Source organism: Agelaius phoeniceus, chromosome 3 (genome assembly GCF_051311805.1).
Source record: "Agelaius phoeniceus isolate bAgePho1 chromosome 3, bAgePho1.hap1, whole genome shotgun sequence".
Lineage (NCBI taxonomy): Eukaryota > Metazoa > Chordata > Aves > Passeriformes > Icteridae > Agelaius > Agelaius phoeniceus.
This window is the reverse complement of record NC_135267.1, coordinates 25,890,175-25,911,927: the sequence shown is the minus strand read 5'-3', so window position 1 is coordinate 25,911,927 and position 21,753 is coordinate 25,890,175. Positions and strand designations below refer to the sequence as shown.

Below are 21,753 nucleotides of genomic sequence, written 5' to 3'. Positions count from 1 at the left end.
TGCACAACAAAAATATTTTTTATGCATTTATTTTTCTTAACAGAGAATTAACTCTTTGCAAAACAGAACAGGACTTTCGAGCTCTTTAAGACAGGGAAAAAACAAGTCTTCTAGACACTGAAATATCCAGACAAATCTTTAATGTTTCACTCCTGTAACAGTTTGTCTTCAGTAAGCATATCTAGAGATGTGCTAATGGTGGATCTGGTCACACAGGCTCTGTGGATGAGGCTGCTCCTTGATGACCCTAACTTTGGGATAACTCTTCAGACCATACTGCCTCACTGTTTCCTGACTGCAGCCATCAGCATTTCTCCTTGGCTCAGCTCTAAAGTTGATAGCCAAGCCTTGCTGTATGGCCAGGAGGGTCAGCCCTGGCTCCTGCCCCAAAGACAGGTGCCTCAGTAGTTCTTCTCTCATCCATCCTTTAGGCAGCAAGAAGGGAAGTGAATACAAAGAGGCTCAGCTTATACCTGTTCCTTCTAATTCAGAGGTAGAGGACTTTGCACAAAATCACAAAATATGCTGAATTGGCAAGGACCCACAAAGATCATCAAGTCACAGTCCCAGTCCTGTACAGCATCATGCCCAAGAATGATACCATGTGCACAAAGCTATTATCCAAGCACATCTTGAGCTTGGTTAGACTTGCTGCTGTGATCACTTCCCTGAGGACCATGTTCCATGTGTAGAAACAACATCTGGGTAAAGAAAAAACATCTGGCTAAATATCTGATATTAAAGCTAAATGTCCCTGGACACAACGTCAGGCCATCACCCTAACTCCGTGAACCGATTACTCCCTCACATAGGGTTAAGGTTGTGCCTAGGATTAGGGTTGTGAAAACCACAAAGCCCAGAGCTCCAGGCACACTGCAGCTGCAAAAGGCATGCCAAGGGGAACACAAAACTGCCAAAACATGGTTCCCTCCTCAGCTTTCTCCTTTGAATCAGCCTTTGCTATTTATTTCACCACAAATATGGGATTTTTGTCTTTGCCTCTTGTTCCCCTCATTGGGACGTTTTAGACTGCTCTGTGCCCTCCCCTCAGTCTCCTTTTGTCCAGCATGAACAGACCAATTGTACTGAGCTGCTCTTAGTACAGCTTCAGCTGTTGACCCTTCATCATCTGTGTAGTTCTACTTTGGATGCTCTGTAATAACATCTTTCTTACATTGTGGCAGCCAGAACTGCCCCCAGCACTCGAGGTGAGGCTGCCCCAGCTCAGAGCAGAGCAGGACAATCCCCTCCCTTGCCCAGCTGGTGATGCTGTGCCTGATGTCCCCCAGGACAGGGTTGGCCCTCCTGGCTGCCGGGGTACTGCTGGCTCATGTTCAACTTGCCATTGTCCAAGAATGCTAAGTCCCTTTCTGTGGCTCTTCTTTCCAGCATTTCATTCCCTGCTCTGTCTGTACATCCAGGGTTGCCCCATCCCACATACCAAGTTTGAACTTCATGTGGTTTGTGATTGCCCAGTCCTCTAATTTGTCTCTCTGCAGGGTCTCACAGCCTTTGAGTGAGTCAACAGCTCCTTCCAGTTTTGTATCATCCATGAATTTGCTTAGAATTCCTTCCAGTATTGCATCCAAGACATTCATGAAGGTGTTGAAGAGCACATGAACAGAGAACAATCATTTACCCCAATCACTTATCTTGGTAAGACAGTACCTAATGTTTTTTAATGTTTTTTAAGGAGAACTCCCAGTTCTGGGGACAAACTGTTTATTGAGAAAGCTTCTTTCCAGCCCTGAGTTGCCAATGATTGACTTCTGCTCTGAAGCCTCAGAGTTTTTACCAGCACTGTTAGGATTTTGGGGAAACGTGGGCCATAGGACCAGATCTGTGAGACTAGAGTTTGCCCAGTGTGGTATATCTGAAGCTGCAAAAACCGCACCACATCCAAGAAGCTTGGGGAATGTTAATTATTAATCCAATTGCTAACTTTTACATCTTGTCCCTCCTGGAAGGATAAAGAGTGACCAAACTGCAGAATGGTCAGAGTTTCTAGTGTACACTGTCCTTTCCCCTAGCAGGTCAGGCTTCTGTTGTTCCTTAAGCTCTGCAGCTCTTCCAACTGGTCCCTCCCTGCAGCTGCCCCAGCTGCAGCTCTCAGTGAGAAGCTGGTTTTGCTCAGAAATCTGGAAAATACTTTAAGGCCTGAGGTTCCTGCCATGCAAATGAAGGTGTGTTACACATCTTGTTCTGAAAAATCACTGCTGTTCAATTAATCAGACAGTTATTCATCTCACACTGTAACTGTAGCCTGTAAGCCACTCATCATCTCCAGGTGTGTTGAATGAAACAATCTCATATTTAAGAATTAGTCAACAGTATAGCTGGATGCAATGATTTTAACATAGATTTTCTAGCACGGGATTTCACAATGTATATTTCTTCCTATGACCTGCAGTGAGTAAACAACCTTAATAACTTAAACATCCGTGGTTTTCATCCTGTAGTTTACACCTGTGAAGGAGAAACAGGGTAAATTAAGTGATTTTTCCATGTTTATCTGGGAGGACTGTTGGAAAACTGAATTGAAATCCAGTGTTCACTTCATCAGCTCATACCCTGTGCAATATTGCCCACAATGGAGACTCTCAATGTACATAAACTGTGGTGCAAAAGGGAGCACAAGACTGATTTCAGGAGATCATGCAATGCTTCTCAAGCTCAAGGCTGATAGAGTAACAGGGAAAGCTAACTGTAGAGCAAAGTTAGCTTATCCTGTTATCTCTGAGGAGACTGAAAACAACCACTGACAATATGAAGCCACCTCTTTCCGTGGCCAAATGATGCTCCAATTAGCAGTTGCTTAATATTTAATATAACATATGTTTTAGCATTACAGTAATGTACCAGGACAAAAGGCATCACTATTTTGATAAGTGATTGAACTTTCAGCAGCAGAGAGGGAAGGCAGAGGGAGATTTTTAGGACTGGCACACACTGTGGCCCAAAATTTTAATTTCCTTTTTTTTTCTGCAATTATATTAAAGACAAACCAGATGACTCTTATGTTGGCTGAAGACCTTAGCTTATGATTACTCATTTGAAAGCTTTTGCAGCTTAACAAATTACCACCCATCTGGTAAGCCATCCTATCTAGCCCCATGTGTGCTCTTAGCAATCCTGATATTGTGAATTAAAGCACATCAGCATCAGTGGGTTGGCCTGTCTCTCAGAGGTGCTAATGCCATGTGTTTGGAAGGGTGACAGCACCCTTTGGCCAGGTGGTAAGAGCACACAGCCATCTGCTGAACTTCTGAAACATGTGGCAGAAAGGACTGGGAGTTACTGTCAAATCTCCACCTTCTGCAAGACAGATCCTGTGGGGTAAGGAAATGACAGGAGCTGCAGTCACAAAGCTTTCTGGGATCTGACCCAGCAATACCTCTGGCACACACCTACAGTCTGTCCCACATGTCCAAGCCTGATAAATCACACCAAAGGCAAATAATAATGGCCAGCTGTTTGGTTCATAGGACAACAAATGCTTTTCTTGCCCACTTCAATTATTTACTGTTTTGAGAAAGCCTCTGATTTGCGGATTGTACCTTGAGTCAGCCTGTATAGATGGTGCTTGATGTGAGGAATTGATTGCCCACATTCATAGGAAGGGGCAGTGCTGTGGTGCTCTTGTGGCCTGCACTTTCAGACTAACTAGGAAACATCAGAGAATGGCAGGATGGGGTGACAGTGGCGTTGAAGACATTGATCTGAGCTACATGTCTCTCAGAGAATTGTGCCGTTCTCTGCTATAGACACAATCAAATATGCCAAATGGCTGCTAAAATGTAAATGTTAGCAGTCAAGGTCACCTTCCAAGGGACACCAAACAGTGTGCCCCAGGCAGGCCCCATTTAGTGGCAGCACTGACAGCATTCCTATTGCCATCTCCTCCCCCAGTTCTTTGCTCCGTGCTGAGAAATATTCCAGAGGCAAAAGTCTTTTCCATCTGATGCTAAAAAGCTGCTCCCTTTTCCCACCCAGCCGAGGCTCAAGTTTAATAAAAATCCTCATTAGTTGTCATCTAAATATGCAGGAGGTCCATGCCAAGTATGGCAGCTGAGTTAGGGAAAGCCAAAGTAGGCTCTAATTAAAGATGGGGCCAGAAGAAAACCTTGGGTCACAAGCCTGTACTTATGAAAACTGGGATCCAGGCTCTGAATGCCATTGATCAGAATGATCTCTTCACTCAAAGCCCTGGGTACTACCTGGCAGCATAATTGTAAACCCCTAAGAGCAACCCTGCATAACATGGTGGAGTTTCTCTGGCTGCTTCATTTTAATTATGGGATGGGAACCTTTAATTAATACAACTTGACAGTGAAAATATAATCAGTTGTGTAGCCCCTGTTGTTTGTTCACATGTTAATTTTGCCTGTTTGTTTTGGTTTTTTTTAACACGCTTGTTTTTTAATTTTGTGCAGTTATGCGTGACAGGCACTAGCAGCAGCAACCAAGTGTTCCACAAGGAGCCCGGGGGAACAGGGTGTTAATAAGTGCTGGGTTTGGCTCCTGAGGAGGCACAGAGGTGCTTGGAGATTGTATAAAACAAACAAGGTAGCTGAGTTTTTCTGCTAACATGATCATTAGGGAAGGACTGAAAATCAATGATATCTTTTATTTCTGCCTTTATGTTTCAGGGTCAACAATGTACTGAGATATGTGGGATCAACAAGACACAGGTTTGCCATATAATTTTCCCATGGTTAGCTCTAGTAAAAGTGATTAATTTTTTTAAAGAAAATCTCCATTCTGCAGCAAAGATAAACTGTTAAATGGCTGTGAGGCCTGGAGTATGAAAGAGAAATCCTGAATCTGAAACTGCATGGCCAAGGATGCTCACCTTCCCTGAAACTTAAAATGCAGAGTTGCTCCCTGTTTAAAATTCATTTCTTACTGTGCTTTTGTAATGAGGTGTTCCACCTGCATCACAGCTTCCTTTCTGTCCAGGACAGTTTCTTGGGTGGCAAAATCCTGTGACTTTGAGCAGTGGAGATGCTGATGACAAAAACTGAAGCTGGAGCTTGAACACATGATCACATTCCCACAAAATCCTCAAGACACAGGTTCATGATAGCACCTTGCTATTGACAAAATACCATCTTGCCCAAACATATTTTTCTATTCAGCCTATGAGTTTTGGACATGCTGAAAGTAATTTCATTGAAATTCATGAAAATTTCAGCAGAAATAATACTTCTCAGCTGATTTTGCTTGCCAGTAGCACATAAAAACCTCCAAGGAATCCATGCAAGACTTAAAAGTTGCTTTTCAGAATGGCATCTGTGTTACACAGTGGAAAAGTAATAAAAAAAAATTTAATGTTCCAATGGTCTTAAAAATTCATCGTTTTATTTTTCACTAAACAATTTCTTTTCCATGAACCACCTGGCAACTCTTGGTCATGGAATTAGGAGCAGGTTACAGTGGATATGACCACAGACAGAGCTGCAGCTCCTGACCTCCTGTTTCCATAGGTTCAGACAGTGTTTGTGTGAATCTCTGTGACAAGCTCTAGTCAACCACATGCATACAGAGCTATTAACTACATGCAGCACAAAGCACTGGGGCTACTGCTAATGGTAATTGTGTGATGTTGATAGCAGACTAGAACTCCAACAACCTTTAGAAAGCGTCTGAGAGCTAAAAATCAGAGCTGATGAACAAACATTAATATTTCCTTCAGTTGTGTGAGACTCCTGTGAAGATTTACATAATTAATCTTCAGCAACAAAACAATCATAATGCAGTTTAATAATCTGGGAGATAGACAGGTCATATTAATTACTATCTTGCTTCCTGGTTTTAAAAGCCATTGTTTCCAAGCTCTTAGTTTAGAAGCGAATAGCTTGTATCAGCTTGAAGACAGCAAGTGTGCAGATGATTAATGCCTGAGTGCTTGGCTCTAACTGGGGATCTGTGAGAGGGTTCCAGGCCCTTGCACTGCCACAAGCTCTGCACATGACTGGGGGGAGAAAGTGGCTTTGGACAGTTCTGCATTACTGCTATCCCAGCAACTAATCTCTGTTATCCCAGTTTCAGGTTCTGTCACATCCTTCCTACAAATATAAACTAATTTTGGGGCTCTGTTCTAAAATACATGTGCAAAACTGTGTGTGGTTTGCAGTTTTTCATAGAGCTTTTTTGTTTGTTTGTTTGATTGTTGGTTTGGTTTCTTCTAAAGAAACTTACTTGAATTCTTTTTTTTGTTGTTAAATCCTATTGTGTCACAATCTGCTGAAAAGACAGTGACTCCTCTTGGAAGGAAGGAAGCTGGAGAGGGATTCTGGGTCATCGTGAAAAACTTGTTGCCAGCCTAACTATATGAAGGCTTTTGTAACTCTCCCATGCAAGGCAAGTGTAGAGGAAGGATTTCAAGGACAAAAATAAGGCATTTTCTACACCTGTTTGGGGACACGCTGTTTGAAACTCCAGGTGTTACCATGGAGGAGAATATGGTATGAAAGAAAATGGGCTTGTCTGAGATTCAAAGGGGGCAGCAGAGATGAGAGCCATGGGCAAATGGGAGACAGAAATCATCTTCTAAGTGTTAAAAAGAAAATGACAGCACAGGGACAAGCAATATCTTTACACAACAGAGAAAAGGCAGCCAGTGGAGGGATTCACAATGAGAGCTGACATGAGCAAACAGAGAGGCTACAAAAATGATTTTTGCAGTGGTGCTCAGAGGAATACTGGCAAGGCAAGATTGTGTTAGTGCTCAAGTAAAGGATGCAGTAAGAACTGAGACCCCAGTTAATGAGCTCCTGGTTGAGGCTTTTATTGTGTAACTGGATAAGGAAGTTAGATTTTATTTTTACTTTTAAAAAGGTGAAATTTAAGCTAGGGGATGGCTGTGAGAGGCTCACACACAGACTGTGAGTTTGATGCAAGGTAACAGTGTTATCCAATTGCTTAAGAAAGAACCAGCAGGAAAGACTGGGCTTTGACAGGAAGAGCTCTGCTGCAGCCGGGCATAACTTGCTGACATCCCCTCATGAATTGCTAACCAAGTAGATATTTTAGTTTGGACAAGAAGAGACCTTTTTGGCGCAGAGAGCAGATTTCCTGGTTGAGAAAAGTCAGTCAGGGAGTGGTGTTTGCAAAACAGACAAAATTAGAGGATTGCAGGAAAGACAATGGCAGGTCCATAGAAATAAAAAGAAGGAGAAGATTTGGTCATGATGCAGGTGGCTGCAGAGAAAGTTGGGATGGCTGGGGCAGCCCTGGGGCAGGAATGTGCCAGAGATGCTTGATTCCAGCTGGGCTGGGAGTCGAGTCAGAGACAGAGTGGAGCTACTGCTTTTGAGGAAGGGCCCCAAAACATCAAGGTGAAATGGGATGTATAGCAGGACAGAAGGTATGGGTCATGCCAGTGAAATACCACTTTAAATTACTATATCTTATGAGCTAAGAGAAAGAAGAGCATACTTGCTCTCACAACCTGGCATTGTTCACTTCCTAGTTGTGTGTAAGCCAAGTTTCTCATAATGGTGACTCAAACTTGAAACAACCACTATCTTTAAGAAGACTAGGAGATAAAACCTATTTATAGCAGTGGACTCTCCCACCAGGCTGTACAACTAGGGCTTCCAAGGGAAATAAAAGGTGGTTGGCTTCTGTGAGTCAGTCTGTTTGATCTTCTTACCTGAGTAACTCTGCAGAGTGCATGCTGTAGGAATGATTGTGTGTCTTTGTATCCTGTGCTACCTTGGAATCTCTGCATCAGCACAAAGAAGAGCAGATTTTCACCCTATGAGAACTGGTATCCTGGCATCAGGCTGAATTAAAATGCTCTTGGGAATAGGTTTTGCTGCAGTCATTTGAGACTAGTGACTGAAAAGGAGGGGGAAAAAAATCAAATAGGGATTTCGATAAATAGAATTTCAGATCTTGCATAATACCATTCAATGGCAACAGCAGGTGTTTGACAGTACTGTGAACTTCCTCAGAATGGGATCCTGCCAACATGGCTGTGATTCAGTGCAATGATTCAATGACTGCAGGACGGTATCCTGCCAACCAGCCTTCCAGCAGAAAACTGTTCACCCCACTGCAAACACTGCCAGTCCATTAGCATTTTAGATTTAGTCTCTCTGCATGTCAGTAGAAAAAAATGCATCCCCTCCAGGTAATGGAAGGAGGAAGGGGGGGACAAAAATTCCCTTTTCTCCCAGGGAATAAAAGGCAAAATTATTAGCTGCAATGTTATCTCTGAGGAAGAACATGGAATATGGGGTTTTTTTAAGCTCAGAGTTTGAAAAAAAAAGGTCTTCCTTTTATTCTTCAGCCCTGCTTTTCCTTCCACCTCCAACCAGGAGCCTTGTCAAGAGAGTCTCATCAGCTTCCACTTCTGCCTTCTAAACTGTGCAGAAATGCTACCAACATCCTGAGATAAGCAAAAATCCTCAAGGACCTGTCATTAGCATTTCCTGTTATGGATATTTTATCACCTGCTACCCCACAGCACCAAGGTCCTCCCAGTACCCACACACTGAGCCTCCCATGCTCCTGCAGCCCTGGGGCCCCTGTCAGGAGCATTCCCAAGTGCATGGCTCCTGGTGACACTTGACGTGGGTACAGAGGGGAACAAGGCTCACTCAGCTGTCTCCCTCCAGCCGTGCACCAGCCTGTGGCCAAGACACATGACATGAAACCTCTTTCAAGTAAACCTGTGGTTAGGGGTGCAGCATGGAGGGAGCACACACAGTTTGTCTCAGCTCTCCTCTCACTCTATTTTTCTATTGTGCAGCAGAAAGAAAAGTGAGAGTGGAGCTGAGAAGCAATTCGTGATGCTGCCACTGTGATCTTTGTTGCAGCACAATGTTCTCATCATTGCCCAGCTCTTTTAAACCTGCTGTAATATGAATAATGATATACTCAGCTTAAAGAGACTTTGTTAAATACTTTGCCTTTATCACAGGTGCAGTGTAAACTTCAGGGATCAAAACGGACTCTTTGAGAAGTGATTAGAGCAGGAGGGAAGGGTTTAGTGGTTTAAACGCCACATTTGCAATAATTAGGCTCCCTGGAGTGATAGGTTCAAATCCTAGCAGGGTTGACTCAGCCCTTCATCCCTCTAAGGTAGATTAAATGACTTTTCTGTAGTAGGGTCTTTTGGACAAGACCTTAAAATGCACAGGCACATTAGTTTTCTCCTTTTACTGCAAGGATGAATTTTACAGATTTATAAATCAGAGATTCAGGTTATTTTGCATAAACCTAGCTGTCTACCCAAGCACTACTTGCCAAAACTTGTCCTCACCATTGTAATGGACAAGTAGGTCTGCTCACCAGCCTCCCTCACAAAGAGGCTCTTTTTTGTTGAAACATGTAATGTAGTAAGGGACACGGTTTGTGACTAAGCAATGCAGTTTGGATGTATCCTATAACTAAAAAAAACCACCAGCCTCTAGTTTTTAGTTAACTCTTTAAAAATTAGTATTTTTTACTACATAGTGCTCTTCTCTTACTTGAAGGTGACTAACCTAGTCATGAGCACGGGTTATTGTAGTACCATAGGCTGAGGGAGAGTTAATTATCTCTTCTTTTCTAAGAAAAATGGGAAAAAAAATTTTCTTCTGATTTCTTTGGTCTGCTTAGGAAGCCAAGCTCATTGTCTCTGTGGAGCAGTTCAAGACAAATGCTCAGTTCAAGACAAATGCTCAGAGCAAGTCTTTGGGAGTCCCTTTCAGTGAAGGGAAAAGATGATAAATCATGGAATCATTTAGGTTGGAAAAGACCTTTAAGATCACTGAACCCAACCATTAACCCAACACCCTCAAGTCTTCCAGTAAACCATAGCCCTAAATTATAATTGGGTTTTGGCCCCCTTTTTTTTTGTCCCTGCACAACCTCATGTTACATCCTTGTAGTCCTCCTAAGTTGTTGCCCCTTCTTCCAAAGGTAATTTTCTTCTTTAATTTCAGCCAAAGCTCTCTGTTCAGCCAGGCTGGTCTTCCCCACCAGCTTGTCTTTTGGCCCATGGGAGTGGTCTGCTTCTGCACCTTTAAGATTTCCTTCTTGAAGAATGTCCTGCTCTCCTAGACTCCTTTGTCCCTTAGTACTGCCTCTCAAGGGACTCTCAGCCAGGCTCCTGAACAGGCCAATGTCTGTCTCCTGGAAGTCCAAGCTAGCAGTTCTGCTGGTCCTCCTTATTTCTCCAACAATCTCTGTCATTTCATGATTGCCTTCCCTAGTTGCCTCACTCACCAGTTGTGCCAGGAACCTTCTAGACTGCTTCCTTTGTGCTGTTTCATATTTGCAGCACACATCTGAAAAGTTGGAGTCCCCTGTAAGATCAAGGGCCAGTGATTGTGAGACTTTTCCTAGCTTCTTACAGAATATTTCACCTAATTTGCCAGGATCATGCCAGCACTGGAGCTTACCCTGTGACTGAAGAAAAGGCCATTTCAATCTTACATCTGAGGGCTTCCCTTGATGCAGACAGAATCACATAGACAAAGAATATGACTGTGCAGAGAGAGATTGTGAAAGAAACACAAAAAAGGGTTTCTTGTAGCAAGGGGCGTGGGTAGGGGTGAAGGCAGGTGGAGAAAAGTGTAAAAAAGGAAGGGAAAGAGGTTTACAGGGATGCTCATTGAGCTGTAGATATCTTAGGGAAGAACTGGCTGAGGAAAGAAAACTATATGAGACAACACAGAAAGCAACCATGCAAAGATGGAAAAAAGGTGAGGGAGAGGAACTGACAGGTACCAAAGACACAGAAATTACTAGAAGAAAAAGCATTGCAGTTTTCCCTCTTTGATTTTTCTTTCCTGGTGGGGAAGGAGTGCAGTAGAAATGCAGACTGTGCTTGTTGATGAGCTCTCCCTGAGCTCCTCCTCTTGAATTTCTCCATGGCCTGGAGATGCAGAGACCTTAGACCAGGCTGGCGCTTTATTTGCCCATCCCAGGTGTTCTATACATAACTCTTTTCCAACAAAGATAACTGACTCTCATGCAGTCAATACAGGGGAAAATGAGGAGAGGGCTGCAAGTATGGCTGAATAGCAGTCGAGTACAGCTAGCTAATTGCAGCTTCATGTCATCGCTTTCACAGCCGCTATCATAACTGTATATATTTCCAGCTCAATTCGTCTATCTTTTCCGGCCTCCTGTCTTTGCAGCTGCCTCCTCTTCTCTCCTTCCTGATGGCTGCAAATCTCTGCTTATCACCCGCTTTCATGCTGTGTTTTGTCTGTCTCTTTGTGTTCATCCCTGTACTGGTTTCTTGTCTGCATGTGGCAGTTTCTTATTTCTTGGATGTTGTGAGAGACTTTAGTATGAACTACTTGCTTCAGTTAACATGTATGACCCTTTGCCTTATTTTGTTTTTCTGGATGATTTAATTTTACACACGTTTACACTAAGGACTAGTTTTGCAACTGAAGTGGTCAATATGGATGAGCAACTGTTATGTGACTCAGTATTAAAACAATTATTTATTTATCAAATTTCTTCTTGTATGAATGTATCCATCCACTGCATGAATTTTTCATGCAAGCTCATCTTGAAAAAAACATTCCCTCCTCTCAGAAAGGATTTGAACTCTTTAGGGAATTCCCCCAAATTCTAGTGTTTTTTTCTTTAATTGAACCCCACCGTGTAAGAAGAGCTCTGTCTACAATATTGATTGCAGAAAAACATGCAGACCTGTCAATCTCTCTTTTCCCAAGGCAAAACTCTCCTATTGTCTTTTTCTGCCAGGGTATAATCTTCACAAAGACAGACTTCAAACAGTTAAGCTTCTTCCCATTGTATTGAGACTATATGTAGTGCTCCATTTTACATTAACATTTAACAGGTTTCAAGCTTCAGTGATAAACTAGAAATGTTTTTCCTTCATGACAACAGTTTGACAGTTTTTAAAAATGAATATAAAATGGAAAATTACCCTACAGAGGAAATACCCCTTTCTCTTCATAACTCAGGCTGAGACATGGCATGAATGGAATAACACACTTATTACATTCTGAACACTGAACATAAAATGCATTGCCTCCCTCTATTCCACTTGATTTGATAATCTAGCACAATTTAGGTCCCTAATAAATTAAATTGTTCGGAAACTTGGTTCACTGCCTAAACTCTGTGCAAGGCTGTGCTGTTTAATGATGCCTTACTTTCTTTCAGTGTTTTATCTTCGGGATAAATAATTCAGCCTAATAAACCCTGTGATCTGCAAGGTTAATTGACACCCACAGTAATTCCCAGCTTGTGCACAGCACCCATATTTGTCTATCTTTTCCAGAGTCCTGTCACATCACCTAATCTGTGCAGCTCCCCAGCCAGGTTCCCTGCATTGCCATGAGCCCTAATCATTGCAAACATCACTTCTGCTCCTGAACAGCCAAGTGCCTGAGGTCCACATGCTTGTTCCCTTTCCCCTAAGTGGTTATCTTGGTAGTTGATTTCCAGGAAAATCCTAGGACAAGTGGGACTAGACTAAAAAAAAGGTGAAAAAAGCAGAATGAAAAAATATAAAGATCCACAAATATATTATCTGGGGGATTTATTCACAGGTGATGTATCCAGCTGTACAGCAGGATGAATGTATTCTTATTAATTATTAAATTGCTCAGATGGTCCTCCTCCCCAAACCTGACATTTATTGAAAAAAAGTAATTGAAAAGGATTTGTCCAGTTCCACTCCCTGTATTTGAGTGGTATATAACAGACTACTCCAGCCCTCTGCTCCTTCTCTCTCTCTCTCTCTCTCTCTCTCTGTGCTTTCAGGCTAACACACAGTTTATTGGGTATCAATAAAACATAAGAATTACTCCTGGTATAACAATAGCACCTCTTTGCAACCTTCAGCCTGCTTAGCTCCCAGGAATAGCGTGCTAATGAGGGTGTGCAGTGTTTTGGACAGATGCTAGAGTGTTATGCTGGGCTGATAACTGCATCTCTTGGATCCAACCCTGTGCTGGGATGACTCATGCCTTTTACTAATTTATAGGAGCAGTCTTCCTTGAAATCCCAATGTAAATATTATCGGCCCGTTCTCTGTGAGTGACTACGGCCTTGAAGTCAACAAAAGTAATGGGCACTCAGTGTGGCATAACGAGCCACCAACATATTCCTTTTAAGCCTTGGATGAATTTTGGGCTGTTTTGCTTTGATTTAATTTTTTTTTTTCCCCAGGGGTTGTATGAACACAAGGACCACATAGCCTGAAGAGGAGCAAAAGGCAGTCCTCAAAGCGACACAAAAAGGCTGAACCTTAGTTTTGTAAAGAGGGAGGCTGAAGCTGGATCACAAGCCAGATGGTTTGGACTCATGTCATTCTCTAACTTTAAATCAAGGTTCATTTACTGCGTGTGTTTCCTTTAGAAAACAGTCCCCAAACAGGATGGTGTCCTGTTCACACCTGTCAGGAGTGAGGAAATGAGGGTTTTAAAAGTCAGGCAGAGCTCAGTACGCTGACTTTTCTATTTTGTCTGAAGAGATGTTTGCAAGTGTTTCTGTCTTGCTAGCTTGTATTGTTTTTTATGTCCCCGTGATTACCCTGTGTAAGCAAGGGTGTTCATGTACTGACATGCCAAACAAAAATATCAGAGAGCCTATCGTAATTTCTAAAGGCATTGGGCCTGAGTGTGAAGACATGGTTCATATCTTCTCTCACTGACATACAGTGCTTTAGCTGAGCACAAAACCAGATTTCCTAATTGTGTAAGCAAAGCCATTTTCTCAGTCTGTTTCAACCACCTTTTCTTGTAGAATAGTGAGCGCTGCTGTCCCCAGTTTGACATCCCCACTCAAGCTCACAGTCCTGCAGGACAGGATGGGACAACTCACCTAGTCATGGCCCTCTCCACTGATTCTAAAAGGAAGGCAAATGACAAGCTCAGACCATATGCCAGGTCTTTAGGTAATTAAAAATAGATGAGAAGATCCCCCAAACTGCAACTGATGAGCAGTGAGCTGTCAGCAGTATGAAGCTGAGATATAAAATCTGAAAGTCCCACATCCCATTGCTATCATTAATATCACAAACTGTGACAAATCTGTATGTGCTGTCAGTAGTTTTATAAGGTAAACAGGAATCTCTTTTCCCCCATGTCTTGTAAGACAGCCATTTCAGCCAGATCCCCTTCCTCAGATACTCCAGGCAAGTATACTCTGACCACAAGCTTGCCTTTAGAAAGGCTCTACTCTTCCACAACCTGTGTTAAGGCTACTTCAGACTTTTGATTAATTTTAATTCTATTTTTTTTCCCCCGGCATGTTCTGAGCTGCAGTGGGGCTGGCACCAGCTCCAGAAGTCAAAATGTTAAAGGACTGAAGTAGGTTGGGAAGGACTGACTCATGGCAGAGGGAAGAAGAATGAAACCGGGATGCAAAGCACCTTCAAACTACTTGCTACTCAAGAGCATCTCTGCTGGGTTTGCTTATCTTCTGAAAACTAGCCATGTGCTGGAGGACATTCCCCTAGGAACTGCCTGGTCCTGACAGGCTAACTATCCCAGCATGTGCATAGCAATTTAAGGGAGAAGCTCTAAGATCCTGGATTCACTCTGATTCAGGCTGAATAGCTCTCTTCTCATGGTGCAAGTGCAGCCTTGGTCTGTGGTAACTCACAGCTACTCACCTGAATCTGGCTGCAGTTTGTTGATAGATAAAGTACTTGTAGTCTATATACAGAATGTGTGATTTGCACAAGAAATAGAAAGAGTTTTTCCCTGTATAAAAACCCACCCAATTTAAAGGTGTTGTCATGACCAAAATCACAGTTAGATTATTACTGCCATCTGAAAGTAGGTTTTGAGGAAGCAATACTATGCATCTGTCTTTAGGAAGTGTTGCTGAAGCTCCTGCTTTGGGAAACTTTCTGACGCACACGATTACGGCCCTCTTATATTTACCATGCTCCTTCTCTACAAAAACTCCCAACGAACAAACCTCAGCAAAGAAGCCCCTGCTCAAACAGCATTTTGAAACAATGCCTCAAGGTTTCAGTAACCCTGTTGATCTCATGTGGATTGTACCCTGGTGTTTGAGGGGGACCACGTGCTGTGAAGGTGCCCCAGGGCAGACAGAGGTAACAGCCGAGGTGCATAGTCTTGTGTTACATATCTATCTAGCTGACATGTTTGTATGTCAAAGCTGCCATGACTTCTGAAAATCAGTTTATTATTCCCTTTGAAAGTGCATTTGCCTGTCATCAGGACCTGCGTGCTGATCAAAATTTCAAAGTCACCAGATGTCTCACAATCCCCACTAATGATGAATGGGACAAATGAATACACACTGAAAAACCTGAACTACTGTCCCTGGTTTTTTTTGGATGTAACGTTCACACATAATTCTCCCCAAAGGTAGTATGGACTTGTGAAAGCTCAGCTTCCACAAAAGCAATGGGTGAAGAAGGTGGTAAGATGAGAGTCTGTACTGGAAGGGGGGAGGCAGGAAATGCAGAAGATGAGAAGGACTGCCATGCTGGGGAATATACCATGATGCATGTAATTGATTGGGCCTTGATTTAAAAAGAAATCTATTTTCAAAGAAAACAATGAGATTTTTATGTTTTGACTGACCAAAGCCTTGATGCTTTTCCACAGCATGAGAGCAGCATCCTTCCTTAGAAAGACATCAGCAGTCCCAAGTGGCTATTTCTGCTTTTGTAGTGAGAAAGAAAATGGTAAGAGACGAAAGAAAATGAAGTGCCTCTGACAAGGAAACAATGTGCCAGAAGCAAACTCCTTTAAATACAGAAAGGCAAAAGGACAGAACTTGATTCATTCTCCATCTGTTTTGTGTTTGTTTGTTGGGGCTTTTTACCATCCAATATTTTACCTGGTATTTATTTCTTTTTCCTTTTGAAATATTGTGCTTTACAGTAAGAAATCATAAAACTGTAGAGGTTAGAGATGCAAGAAGCCTATTAGATCATCTGCTCCACTGCTCTTGGCCAGCAGAGAATTGCTCCCTATGGTACATTTTCTAATGTTTTGTCCAGCCTTGTAAAAATCCTGAGTGACCAGGCTTCCACCAGGTCCCCCAGCAGCTTTTCTACAGCTGAGTACATCTTGAAAGATTTTCCTGCTACTCAGCCTATGGTTTCATGTTGCTAGTTTCACCCCATTTGGCACTTCTGATTTTATGTAGTAGTCCAAAGTATTACCTCCCCTTTGGCACTCCTGTCTTCTGAATCTATACCTGCTTAGCATGGAGTCACAGAAAAACAGGGCTGAAAGGACCTTTATTGTTCATACACACAGAGCTTTTAAATCTTCTTTGTAAGGCTATCTGTCTCGATTCCTGGTATTTTTTATTGTTTTCTCTCCTTTTACCAATTTGTCCATGCACAGCAACTCCCACAACTGGGTGTATTATTCCAGATGCATTTGCATTAAAATGATGTAGAAAATAGATCTCTATTGCCTTTGATTCAAATATCAAGGGAACTTCACCCTAAAATTGCATCAGCATTTTTGCAGCCAAACTGTAATGTGCACTTATGATCAATTGGCCACTCACTCTCATTGCAAAGTGTTTCAGTATTCCTGCTAGCAGTTTGCCATTGACTACAAGTGTTTTGGAGGATTTTGCCTCAGGTATATTTTCATGCTTACAAGTGGAATCTCATCTTGTTATTTTCTCATGTAATGTCCCCAGACTCAGTAGGTCACTCTGTGTTATTTCCATATTCTGATTCACCTTTCAAGTCCTCCCAGGCCAGGGTCATCTGTGAGAGCCCTTTGTGTACAGCTCATATTTCCTATATTATTTATAAGGACACTAAATCACAGTGTTCCTGACACAAACAATGTCATTGTGTTTTTGGGTTTTTTTTTACTAGATGACTTTAATGTGTTGCCTAGTGCTTTCTCCCTTCCCTATGAGTCTTTTGCTTTCCAGTTCAGATTCTTCTTTCTCCTGGAGCTGTGACGCTGCCCTTTTTACCTATTTTCTCTTTTGCCTATTACGCTTTTTTTCAGAGAATTTGTTGTTGTTGTTGTTGTTGTTGTTGCCTTTCATGTTTTCTGGGCATATTATTTACAGCTGTATTTCAGTAAAATAGAATTAGAAGCAATGTTCTGGATCACTTAATCCAGATCTCAATTATTTCAGAGAGCAATGACATGAAATCCCTTTAAAATATTAATTGAGTTTCAGTTTGATGAAGCTGTAAAACCAATTAAGTTTTCTGAGCCTTCTTTTTCTACTGCACAGCCATTCTCCAGCTATGCTACTTGGAGAGTTAAAATCCTTCTTCAGAATTCCAGGCTGAATTTGTTTATGACCAGATTTTATCTCTTGTCCAGGTGACAATGTAGTCCTGGAGCTTTATTAGCTCTTGTTCCTCTCTATTTCTTTCCCTTTCCCACCTTCAGTACATTTATGGGTGGAAATCAGATTCTGTCTCAGCATTTGCTCTCTGAGTTTATACATGCCAAATTCTGCCATAAGTGGACTGATAAAAGGCGGTGTAAAAACAGCTGGATTAAAGATACAAAACTTGTAGGAAGTGGTATAAATCTTTTTGGGAAAACATCATGTTGTTGTAACTTTAAGCACTGAATTTATGGTTTATTACCATATATATATATATATATATATATATATATATATATATATATATATAAATGTAACTTCTTTTAGACTTCACTTTTGTTGCTGTTTCCATTCTCTGGATGTTCCTAGCAGTTCTTCATTTGCCTGGTGTTGTTTTAAGCTACCTCCTGAAACATGAATAATTACAGTTGGTGCAAAAGTCCAGATTAAGTCTTCAAAACATTTGTGTTCAGGTATCAAGTGGAAATAGCTCCACTGGCCTATTTACCTATGGAAATGTCATAGCTATGGTCAACTGACAGTAGCAAACTTCAACTCACAGCTGGTTTATTTTTAAGTGGATAAACTCGTATGTTGTGGTATTGCACATCTTGCTGTTTCTATTTATCTAGCCCATGAGTTAACACAGCCCCTCCACTCCTTTGGAAGTCTGACCCAGTCCTCATTCCTAGGGTGATGCCTCCCAACTTCCAATATTCCCTCCTGCTGCTCCTGATTTACTGAATTTCCTGTTTTCCCCGGTGCTTGTATTATTCTGCAGTTCAGTGCCTTTGTACAGCTCCAGTTCATGACCATCTCAAATTCAGAAAGCTTCTTTCACAAGGGGTCCCAGACTTCCTTTGTGGCTGTAAGTCCATTGGTCATAAGCAACAGTGTCTTGGGTCTACCTGGTAAAGGGCAACTTTTAGGGTTTCTGCATGCATTTTTTTGGACTCTAAAATGACCTTTTTCTTCCTAAAGCTTCTATTCACCTTGTCTACACAGTTATCATGTCCAAGGCTGGTCGTGCAACGTGACAGTGTCACTTCCCAATTGTACCATAGGACCAATTGTGTTATGACCCTATTACAAAATAGTAGTCAATCTCATATTGTACATGTGTGATGTTTAAAAATATCATTTGATTATTTAATACAATCAGATATTTTTGTGTCCTCTCCCAATAATTTGTTGCTTTTAGTGCAATTTTACAAGGTGGGTTTGTAAAATAAAAATTGTAAGCAGTATAAAATTCCATATAAAGTTTTCCCTTTAAGGTATGTCATAGAACCAGCTACATTACTTGTTAGATAAACTTTGTTGTACAGCAAGGAAAAATGTTAATATTGATAAATAGTTAATAATTTGTACCCATTTTAGCAGATGTCCATGAGGACTGGACAGGAAAAAACCTAGCAGTACCATTTTCTATAATATAACCATGACAATTTCACCAAATTCCGGTCTGAACACCAAAAGTAGCTCTGATATCAGACTATCCTCTTTTGAGCTATCCTGTTTTTTGGAATTAAACATCAATGTTTCTAGTTTTAAAGGCATTGCATTCCTTTGAATTGTTTATTTGTGTATTCTATTTTATATTGTAACAACATTTATGAGAAATAAAATAAAAATGAAGTATCATTGCTGAAATGTATTTTGAGCAGCTTAAATCTTCAAAAAGTTTTTGTGAAGAATTCTGAAGCATAAGGGTTTCATGGTGAAAACTTACAGGAAGACCTTGAAAATTTACATTAATCAGAATTTCTTTTCTCTGCACAGCTTCAATCTCAACATAAAAATGCTCAAAAATTCAGCACAACCTACTGTTGCTGTTAAACCTGGGTTGGTTTCTTACTGAGGACTTGAAGATCTAGAAAATAATATTGAAGATTTTTCCGCCTGTCTGTCTAGACAGATGCAGTTTTTCTGCCCAAGGATTTCTATAGATTATGCAGACACACACCCCATCCTGCAGGTGGTTCTCTACAGAGATGAGATGTTTCTTTTCCTAAGATGAGCTGTCAACATGTTTATCTGTAATAGCATCAGTAACAAGCTCAGAAAGAAGAATGAGTAAAACTTGTCTGGTGTCAGGAATAGGCATTGTACAGCCTAATTCCCGGCTGTGATTCCAACTGCCTCTTTTGCAAGAAAGTTGCCTTTGTCTTCATTTTCACCTATACCTCATCAATTCATGCATCAGGTTCTAGAAATTATTATAGTTTTTAATATCTAGCCCCCAAGTGTTTCTGTGGAGAAAACTATTTGTTGAAAGCCTTAATGATGGAAAGAATCTACACAATTGATGTAAGATGCTTTTGAGCCACCTAACAAAGCCAGTGAGGTTAAAAAACAGAAAGAAACTACAATTGGACTTAAGAAGCAATTCCTTTGAGTTCTCACCTGTTCTTTGCCTGAAAAACAAGGAAGAAATATTAAGTACATTTAAGTACCTAGCTCTCCTTTAAACAAAAGCTGTGAGAAAAGCTTTTCAAATGTCTTTATTCCCTGTTTTCTTCTCTTCTACTTTTTTTGCCTGTCTTCTAATGTGCTCTCTGGTGTCACAAAAAAAAAAAAAAAAAAAAAAAAAAAAAAAAAAAAGCTTCTGGTGCTTTTATCTTTTGTTCTATTTCACCATGACATCAAGTTACAGTGAACTAATTTGATCATTCTCATTTAACAGTGACATCTGTAAACATCAAAACCCTAGTGTTATTGTTACTAGGTGTTTTTGTCTTTTTACATCAGAACAGAATCTTGCCTCTGTACATTGGGGGTCCACCCTGATCAACCAGAGGGTACCCACCAGGACAGCCATTAGCTGGGGGCATTATGTTGTGTCACTAACCTCTTCCTAGGAGGTCAGTGCCCACCGCTGTGGTCAAGAGCAATCCAAGGCAAATCCCATCATCTTTCTCTGCCTCTGTTTCCCCTTCCAGCCTTTCCCTTCTTTATCCTGCATCCCCATTCCAGCAGGGGGCATCTTGTATGGTTTGTTTGTGTTTTGGCTGTCCTGGTGGGCTCTGAGCTCAGCTGGGCTCAGGGACCTCTAATGACCTGACTAGATGTTCCCAGCTCCTCAGATGCTTTTTTCCCTCTTGAAAACTGAAGGGAAAAAAAAAATCAGTGAAAGGAATTGGCTGGAATCTGTGCTTTGACTTTCCTCTCCTCCTCCCTGCTGGATAGATATCTCTCTTGGACAGAAGCAGGCTCTTAGTAATGGGGACCATAGTTCAGATGATTTGTAAATGTCTTGAAGTGACAAGTTTGACTTATATCTCAAGTTCTTCTTGTTCTTTCCCTCACACAGCTGCTCTGTGCCTGCAGACTAGCAAGGCCTCCTAAGCTCATCTTGCAGCACCAAAACCAGCCCACACAGATAAGGTCTTCAACACTTGCCTGATCCAGGTCACTGCTCAAATACATGCCAGCCTGCCAGGCTCATTTGTTATTTTGGAAATGACCCACCATGGTTTCTGCACCACTAATTGGCCATGATCCATTTCCTGTTTTATGCATTCATCTTTTTCTTCTGCTGCCTGGTCAAAGAGATGCCAAGTGCATCATTTACTGCACAGTACATTGAACTGGGACTAATGTGAAGAGTATTAGACAGAGATTTGGATTAGGTTTGAGATCAGGATCTCTTTGTGATAATCTCTGCAATTGTTCTTACCAAATCATCTTACTGCCTACAGTGATGACACTTCTGGAATGAAATGCAGGAAGAAAATATATACAACTCCAGGCAACAGAGTTCCATCAGAGATGGCTTTGGCCCAAGGACTTATGCAAAACAGATTTGTAATGTTGCAAATTTGTATTTTTCCTTTCTGCTTCAAGGAGGAAAAAAGCAACAGTTGATACTGCCATGAAGCTGCAAGCCTGAAAGATGGAGGAGTGGAAATTTCAGTGTCTTTAACAATGCTAATCCAAGCCTATGGACCTGTGAACCATATTTGCAATCAAATGCTAGTGAAATACATTGCAGTAGGCTGAATATTGTAAGTCCAACACAGAAAGATTCCTGCTAAAATCAATGGGAATTTTTTCTGAATCAGGTTTATGGGATTGGTTACTGCTTGAAAAACTACTGTTCTTCATCTCAAAAGACCCTCCCTGATGGGCTCCTCTTCTTTACCTGCTGCTCTTCTTTACATCCATGAGATCACCTGGATGGTGACATGCTGTGTGTATGACTGAGAGAGACTGGGACTCAACAGTGGAGCTGTAAAGCCTGGTTGGGCTCCTGTGACTGCACAAGTAAGAGGCTGTGCATGTGCCTGAGCTTGGCCTGCGCAGCACATGGCCTGCACATCGCCCCCATTCCCAGACCTGCCACTCCACTGTCAGCCTCTGATGACAATACAGGCATCTCAGATGGAAACTGCTGCCTCTAATTTTAAAAGAAATTCTGGGTCTGACTTCAGGTTTATTCTGAGATAAAAGTAGAAATGCTCA

At 41.6% G+C, this 21,753-nt stretch overlaps 2 long non-coding RNA genes across 4 annotated transcripts in view; one reads left to right on the top strand and one right to left on the bottom strand.

Annotated features, from left to right (window-relative positions):
- Nucleotides 1-21,753, bottom strand: part of LOC143693527 (uncharacterized) — a 53,015-nt gene that overhangs the window by 9,179 nt on the left and 22,083 nt on the right. Inside the window, exon 4 of one of the 3 annotated variants that reach the window (XR_013181286.1) lies at nucleotides 14-2,466. The exons of the other annotated variants lie outside the window; for them this stretch is intronic. This is a non-coding gene — a long non-coding RNA (uncharacterized LOC143693527). Of the gene's footprint in view, nucleotides 1-13; nucleotides 2,467-21,753 lie in introns of those variants that run through there. 3 annotated transcript variants of the gene reach the window in all.
- Nucleotides 1,547-20,719, top strand: LOC143693529 (uncharacterized). The gene is made up of 3 exons (XR_013181289.1): nucleotides 1,547-1,656; nucleotides 13,156-13,316; nucleotides 20,603-20,719. It is a non-coding gene; the product is annotated as an uncharacterized LOC143693529 (long non-coding RNA).